The following is an 8,124-nucleotide window of genomic DNA, read 5'->3' as shown; positions in this document are numbered from 1 at the left end:
ATCTATGAACTTGACTTCTCTAGATAGTTATTATAAGTGGAATCATATAATATTTGTCTTTTTGTGTCTGGTTGATCTCACTTACCATAACGTTTTCAAGGTTCATCCATGTTGTAGCATGCATCAGAATTTCATTACTTTCTAAGGCTAAATAAAATCTCATTGTATATATAATACCACATTTTCTTTATCTGTTCATCCATTGATGAACATTTGGGTTGTTTCAACCTTTTAGCTATTGTGAATCATGCTACTGTGAACATGGGCATACACATATCTGTTTGAATCCATGCTTTCAGTTCTTCAGGGTATATAGCCAAAAGTGGAATTGCTAGATCATATGGTAATTCTGTGTTAATTTTTTTAGGAACTAACAAACTGTTTTTCACAGTAGCTGTACCATTTTACATTCCCACCAGCAAAGCACAAGGTTTCCAATTTTTCCACATCGTCGACAACACTGCTATTTTCTATTTTTTTGATAATAGTCATCCAATGAGTGGTATCTCTCTGTGTTTTGGATTCATATTTCCATGATGATTAATAATGAGCATCCTTTCATATGCTTATTGGCCATTTATATATCTTCTTTGCAGAAATATCTATCTAAGCCCTTTGCATATTTTAATTAGGTTGTTTTGTTGTTGGTTGCTGTTGATTTATAGGAGTTATTTGTATATTAATATTATAGATATTAATCCTTTATTTGATATATAATTGGTCAATATTTCTCCTATTCCATAGGTTTCATTTTCACTCTAATGACAGTGTCCTTTGATGCACAAGAGTTTTAAATTTTGATGAAGTCCAATTTATCTATTTTTTTCTTGCCTTCTGTGCATTTGGTATTTGATATCATACCCAAGAAATTGTCAAATCTGATATCATAAAGATGTCCCCCTATGTTTTCTTCTGAGAGGTTTATAATTTTCACTCTTATGTTTAGGTCTTTGCTGCATGTTTAGTTAATTTTTGCATATGGTGTAAAGTATAGGTTCAGCTTTATTCTTTTGCAGATGGATATCCACTTTTCCTGGCGCCATTTGTTGTAAAATGGTTCATTTCCCATTGAATGGTCTTGACATTCTTGTCAAAAATCATTTCTCCATTACTAAGGACACTGAGGCAGGAGGATCACTTGAGCCCAGGAATTCAAGTGAGTGATGATCATGCCACTGCACTCCAGTCTGGGTGACAGAGAAAGACCCTGTCTCTAAACAAAACAAAACAAAACAAACAAAAAACAAAAATCAATTGGTCATGTACCTGGGGGTTTATTTCTGGGCTCTCTGTTCTATTCCATTTGTCTATATGTCTGTCTTTCTGCTAGTATAACACTGTTTTGATTATTGTAGTTTTGAAGTAAGTTTTGAAATCAGGAAGTGTGAGATCTCCAACTTAGTTCTTTTTCAAGATTGTTTTAGCTATTCAGGGTCATTTGAAATTCCATAGAAGAAATATCCTAGCATGATGAAACATCTCAAGACTGAGCCTCAAGAGATAAAAATTTGAATCCATAATAAAATGTGGTATATGTACACCATGGAGTACTATTCAGCTCTAAGAAACAATGGTGATATAGCACACCTTATATTTTCCTGGTTAGAGCTGGAACCCATACTACTAAGTGAAGTATCCCAAGAATGGAAAAACAAGCACCAGATATATTCTCCAGCAAACTGGTATTAACTGAGTAGCACCTAAGTGGACACATAGGTGCTACAGTAATAGGGTATTGGGCAGGTGGGAGGGGGGAGGGGGGCGGGTATATACATACATAGTGAGTGAGATGTGCACCATCTGGGGGATGGTCATGATGGAGACTCAGACTTTTGGGGGGAGGGGGGGAAATGGGCATTTATTGAAACCTTAAAATCTGTACCCCCATAATATGCCAAAATAAAAAAAAATAATTAAAAAAAAAACCAGCTTTTATAATCTCCATTAAAACAAATAAAGTATATGTGTACATGCAAAAAAAAAAAAATTTGAATCCAAGTATTGCCACCTACTCAATAGGTGGCACTGAAGAGTCAATGACTTTTCTGGGCTTCAGTTTCCTCAACTGTAAATGAAAGTAAAAAGCTGACTTTCACATGTGGGATGCTCTGTTGTTATAAACTTCCCCTGACTGCAATTGTTAATGAGGCTGATTCCAAGCAGAGAGATTTTTATATTTCTGCAAAAAACACTATTGGGATTTTGATAGGGATTTCATTGATTTAAATGGTTTTTAACTGTGGGAAACAATACTCCAGAAATTATCCCTAACCAACTAAAACCTTTGTCCCATTCTTCCAAGGACATTTGTGGATGAATCCAGAAGGGAAGTGGAAGCTGGGCTGATATTGACCCTCCTGTGGCCCCACTGTCCATTGCTCCCATTGTGGCCTGCCACTTGCAGTAAATCATTTAACTGCAGTCTTAACAGGCAGGTTTTTCAGGGGATGTTTGTATTTCCACTATTTATTTATTACAAATGGAAACTGCCAGCCTAGAGAAGAGCTGTCCAGTATGGTAGCTATTAGCTACATGTGCCTACTGCTATGAGGAATTGAACTTTTAACTTAATCTTATTTTAATTTAACTGCTTTAAATCTAAATTTAAAAATGAATACTTGATTCAATTATTGGAAGACTTCAGCATATTTGGAACAACTTGGGTCTGTGAATCTCCTTTTCAACTATAAATTTTATGAAATCAAAATACATATCTAGGATTTCCAATTAACTAAGATGTGCTAAAGTGCTGAATTTTGAAGACTTGGCATGCAAAAAATAAAGAGAACTAAAATATGTTAACTATTTCATTAATATTTTTTTATTTGATTACATATTGAAATGGTAATACTTTAGATATATAGGATTAAATAAAATGTATGACTAAAGTTAATTTCACTTGATTCTTTTTACTTTTCCTAATGAGGCTACCAAAAAATGTAAAAGTACAAAATTTGTCATACATTGTATCCCTGTTGGACAATGCTCATTTAGATTACTTTTCAGTAATCCCATTGAGATATTTACCTCAGACATTTTGTGGTTTTCTCTTGTAAAGTGGTATGCTACTTTAAAAGTGGTATGCTACTTCTATATTTATCACTTCTTATATCATTTTTATTTTTTTTTGAAAACTAAATTAAAAGCTCTTCTTTCTTACTACAGGAAAGAAACAAGAAGAGGTTATTGATGTTACTGAATATTAGTCTTTATTAGTCCTTAGTTAGGTTTCTACACAAATATTTTTCTCTTTCAAGGAACATGGTAGTATTACTCTGCCCCATTCCCTTTGAAGTCAGGCATGGCCAGGATATCTATTTCAATCAGTCAGTGCAATGCGACCTGGAGGAACATTTAAGAGCCAGTATGTGATTTGCCATATCCTTTTCTCCACATTCTGATGACTAAGGAAGCTCATGTTGAGATAGAGCTTCTATCAGCTTGTGTCCCTGATGAGACTAGAGGTTCTTGCCACCCCATAGCAACATGGAGAATTTTTATTAGGCTTTCTAAAATCTATTACATATGATGATAATGATAATAATACCAGATTAACAGTAAAACTTTCAAATCATCATTGGAAGGAAACACAAAGAATAATAAATTGTATATTAATTAGGACCACATTTCACTCATACTAAATAGAGAAAAAATATTTCATTTTTATCAAAAAAAATAACAAAGAATAGTATTAGTAATAAAAGCAAGGACATTGGAGTCACATGGACACGGGATAAAATCTTAGTTCCATAGCTAAGTAAATTATCTACACTGTGATCCCTTTTGGCAGACAACATAATTATGAAGAGTGAGACAGAAATTCACAAGTAAACAATTACTATATAGCAACACACGTTTGTATATATGTATGGGTGATCTGGGTTGCCTCCTGGCTTCAGTTACCAATTATAAAGTATGCATCAGGTAGGATGAGTCAGGTTTTGCTGTAATAACAGACCCTCAAGCTTTAGTAGCTTAACACCATGAACATTTTATTTCTTACTCATTCTCTGCTAGGTAGGAGGATAAGTTCTAGTGTTCTGTGCTACTGTAGGCTGACTATGGTTAACAATAAAATATAGTTTCAAATAGCTAGAAGGAGGATATTGAACGTTCCCAACACAAAGAAATGATACATGCTGGAGATAATGGATATGCTAATTATTCACTATACATTATATGTGTCAAAATATTACTATGTGCCCCATGAATATGTACAATTATTGTCAGTTAAAAATTTTTCTTAAATCCTTTAATCATGTCTTTTGCCATATGAGGTAATATTCACAGGTTCTGCAGATTAGGATGTGGACATATATTTGGGGCCACCATTCAACCCCCTATGGTACTTGCTGTGTTATAAAGCAGAGACATAGAACATTTTTGTCATTCCAGAAAGTTCTTTCCCATAGTACTATAGAGGAAGGTTATGAAATAAGAATCAAAACAGTTGATAAATGGTCAGAAATGAGCTAGTGGCTGCTGAATTTACCACAAAGAAAGAAGGCTGTGGTGTAAATGTCAAAGGAGGAAGAATTTTTTTTAATTATTGTTATTTTTGTGGTAAAAACAATTCATAAAATTTACCATCTTAACCATTTTTAAGTGCACAGTACAATAGTGTCAACTATATGCACATTGTTGTGCTACAGATGTAGCACAATTGAAACTCTATACTCATTGAACAATTCCCCTTTAATATCCTTTACGCACTTTGTCCCCTGGTGGCCACTATTCTACTTTCTAAGAGTTTGATTACTTTAGATGCCTGTGTGAGTGGAATCTCTATCCCCTGGCAGCCACTCTTCTACTTTCTAAGAGTTTTACTACTTCAGATGTCTGTGTGAGTGGAATCATGCAGCATTTGTCTTTTTGTGACTGGCTATTTAAGTTAGCATAATATCCTCAAGGTTCATCAAAGTTGTAGCAAATGACAAGATCCCTCTTTCTTAAACCTGATTAACACTCCAGTGTGTGCATATACCACATTTCTTTTATCCATAATCAGTTGATGGACATTTAGTTTGCTTTCAAAGAGGATTAGAGTGTTCACAGCAGCTGGAAGAGTGAGGCCTCAAAATGGCAACAGGGGAACAGGAACAATTCTAGAGGGAGGGGAAGATGGCAGATGAGAAAAAGCGCCAGCCAGAGTGTCTCTACAAGAAAGACAGATTTTAGAAGTGAAAAATAAATAAATAAATAAATAAATAAATAGGCAGACATAGATTGTATGAGGGTGCGAAGGAAGGGTGCCTGAAACTACAGCAGACACCATGGGAACAAGTTGTGGAGAAGAACTGGAAGGAGAAAGGTCCCCAAGAGGCTTGGACACAGTGACAAGTGTAGGTGGAGCAGTGAAAATTCCCCTCCTTTGCATCTCAGACTGCTGGTGGGCTCCTGAGCTGTTGGAGTGATGGGCCAGCACCAGCCCAGAGCCGGCTGTGGCCAATGAACAGTGAGCCTCTTGTGGACAGGGCACCAGGCTCCCACTTCTGTCAGCCACTTCTGGGCCATGGACCTGAGCCAATGGGCAGGGTCCATATTACTTCATTCTCCCATTCCCTTTAGCTACCCATGGCTACCGAGAGAGACAACTTAGCCATGACCCAGAGACATCTTCAGGGAACAGGACCCTTCCCTTTGGGGCCCTACAGTGGACTGAGGGGTACTCAGACTGTGAGCTCCCTACCCGCCAGCCCTCCCAGGTGCTGCTTGCCCAGTGACTCTAGCAGTGCAGGGCAAATCCCGAGGTGGAGAGACACTGATCCAGCTCAGGCACCCTGTGGGTGATTTGAAACCAGCACTCCTCTCCCTGGCAGGGTCAGAGATTGACCTCCAGGGCCCAGGAGATAGGCCTGCAGACCAGATCACGTACACCCAGGTCTCAATCACATTGCCCCAGGCCCTGAAGGGATATTTATGAATGAACCTATCTAGCTGTGTGTGCCTTTAGGTGAAGACTAGTGTGCTTGAGGGGCAACCTTCCTCCCATAGGAGGGCTGTGTGCCCAGCTCAGGCTGCAATATTGGGCAGGAACCATCCCGGCCAGCATCACAGCCAAGGGAGGTCTACTGGCTTAAGGTCCTGCCTGCTGGCAGAGGCCCGGGAGAAACTGTGGAATAGGGGAGGGTGGAAAGGAGTGAGTCCTGCTCCAGACTACAGGTATCAGACAACCCCACCCCCACACACAGAATTTTTGGCTGAGTGGGACTATTTCAGCCCTCCCTTGCAGCTTTGCCCAGAGGCAGAAAACAGAATTTTGGTGCCTGCTAACAGCATTTGTGAAGCTTGAAGGCAGGCTCACCCAACCCAGCTTTGACAAGATTCACTACTTGACTTTCCCCTACTAAAGTGGAGAATAAGGACACACCTGGAAGTTCCAGGGCCCCACCCACCACCAGAGGCACTAGAATGCCTCTCCAGAGGAATAAGAGCTGGTTACAGGACCCAGAAACAACACAGCAGCCTGCTCCTGTAAGCAAGTACCACATACTGACAAAGAGGTAAATTTGCACACTCTTTTATTTCATCTATTGACTCATCATACAGGGTGTGGTCAAATCTCACCCACAAGCACAACCTACTAACTCAGAGACTAAACAGGGTGTGTAATTTTATCCAAATGAAAATTTAAAGGTAAGAAGGAATCACTGATCCAGATGGAAAAGAATCAGGGAAAGAACTCTGGAAATATGACAAATCAAAGAGAAAGCACACCCCCAAAGGGGAACACCAGCTCTCTAGCAATGAACATCCATCAAATTCAGAACACTAAAATGACAGAAGAATTTCAAACATGGATTGTAAGAAAATATGCAAGAGAAAATGGATACCCAACACCAAGAAACCACAAAAAAAATCCAAGACTTAGAGGAAAACTTCACTAAAGAAATTGAAATAGTAAAGAAAAATCAAACAGAACTTCTGGAAATGAAGAATTTATAGAATAAATTAAAAAACAGTGGAAAGCCTCAAGAACAGGATACATCAAACACAAGAAAGAATCTCAGGGATTAAAGATAACACCTTTCAATTAAATAAGTCAATCAAAGAGACTCAGAAGAGAATAAGAGAAAAGAAAACCTATAAGAAATGTGAGAGTATGTTACGACACCTAATGTGAGAATCATAGGCATCCCTGAGGGAGAAGAAGAAAAAACACAAGGCTGGATAATATATTTGAGGATAAAATACAGAAAAATTTCCCAGGCCTTGCTAAAAACCTAGATATCCAGGTACAAGATGCTCCAAGGACTCCTGAGAGATGCATCGCAAACAGGAAGACACCATGACACACAGCCATCAGACTGACCAAAATAACCAACAAAGAGGCCCTCCTATGAGCTGTAAGGTCAAATAAGCAGGTAACCTACAAAGGAAAGCCCATCTAAATAGCAGCAGACTTCTCAACTGAGACCTTACAAGCAAGAAGAGACCAGAGCCCCATTCTCACTCTCCAGAAACAGAATAATGCCCAGCCTAGAATCTTGTAACCTGCAAAACTAAGTTTCATATACAAAGGAGAAATAAAGACCTTCCCAGACAAGCAATTACTGAGAGAATTCATAAAGAGAAGACCTGCCCTCCAGTAAGTACTCAAAACAGCCTTACATATGGATCAGCACAAAAACACTCACCAATGTAAAGTCATCCAAAAGCTAAAGGTCAAAGGCCAAATACCACAATGCCTCAAGACAGAAAACAAAGTAGCAAAGTTCAACTCAACAGGATGAACATAAATCTACTCCACTTATCAATTCTCTCAATAAAAGTGAATGGTTTGAACTGCTCATTAAAGAGACATAGACTGGCCAAATGCATAAATACACACAAGCTAAGTATCTGCTGTCTTCAGAAAACATATCTAACCCAAAATGATGCATTCAGACCCAAGGGGAAAGGTTGGAAAACAATATTTCCAGCAAACAGAAGCCAAAAGAAAGCTGGTGTGGCAGTTCTGATTTCGAATAACTTAGTCTTCAAATCAACAAAAGTAATGAAAGACAAAGAGGGTCACTATATAATGGTTATGGGTACAATTCATCAAACAGACATAACAAGTCTGAATATTTATGCACCTAACTCAGGTGTTGGAGACTGACATTATACTTTCTTGGTTTAAGA

This window comes from Microcebus murinus, chromosome 13 (assembly GCF_040939455.1).
Source record: "Microcebus murinus isolate Inina chromosome 13, M.murinus_Inina_mat1.0, whole genome shotgun sequence".
In the NCBI taxonomy this organism is placed as follows: Eukaryota; Metazoa; Chordata; class Mammalia; order Primates; family Cheirogaleidae; genus Microcebus; species Microcebus murinus.
This window is presented reverse-complemented; position numbering follows the sequence as displayed.